Below are 1,061 nucleotides of genomic sequence, written 5' to 3' on the forward strand. Positions count from 1 at the left end.
GACCCAGAATTTTACTAGATACTTCAAATGACATTCGGCGCTGAATATTATGCATCGCTAGGTAATAAACGGATATAAAGGAATCCGATTGTGTTTACCGGTCAGATGGACAGCTGTTTTTGGAATCTAAGTGAAAATAAAAGCTACAAATCTTCAGAATTCTTTTCTCGGGTGATTTTAAAGGATCAGAGATGAAAGGGAGGATTGGCAAAGAGTTCAGACGGAGTGAGGAAAGTGTTGGAGACAAAATCACATGAGAAAAACACACACACACACAAAGCAATCAATTCTTGGGCAGTGCCAATTAACAGCTATTTTGCCTCTTTTCTCGAATGGGGGGAAGATGAGGCTGAAACAGGCTATCACAAGCTATTTTATCCACGACAAGAGTGACTAGGATAGGAAGGAAAAAGACATTATGAAAGACTATAGAGAGTCGGGAGACATGAAATGCTGTATAACGATGAAACCAAATTGCTTTTGTACTTTTGGGACTTCGCTGTACGGGAAGATCACGTAATTGAAATCAAGAGACTGAATGAGATCATTGCTAACGAGAAGGAAAATAGTAAAAACATTAGTTCAAGTAATTACAGTCAAGAAGGCTGATTAGATTCCTGTTAACGAGCAAGAAAATGATTGTGCCATTATGAAATTTACCAAACACATTCGACTGCCGGGATTAATTTTTAAAAAATGCGAAAAAAGTGGCATCACACCCATTTCTCTTAGATAATGTCAGCAGTGTACGAACTGTGAAGACGCATTTAGGATTATTCATAGCAGTGAATACCATATCTTAAAGACAAAAAGACCATTTGAAATATAAAATAAATAAAAATATATACCAAAAGATATATCAACACGCAAAAGGCCGGTTAAACAAAGAGTATGTTGGAAGCATGTGTTGGCACCCTTAGCTTAGGGAATACCCATCATTATCAGGAGACTTTCGGCTCGCTTTTTAAGACTTCAAAAGAAAGGAATAAGAAAAAATTGAAATAAAAAACGAAAGAGACTTAAAAACTGACTGAATTTCATTTAGTGATTAGCTAAAGGTT

The sequence above is a fragment of the Penaeus monodon genome, chromosome 27, assembly GCF_015228065.2.
Source record: "Penaeus monodon isolate SGIC_2016 chromosome 27, NSTDA_Pmon_1, whole genome shotgun sequence".
Taxonomy (NCBI): Eukaryota; Metazoa; Arthropoda; class Malacostraca; order Decapoda; family Penaeidae; genus Penaeus; species Penaeus monodon.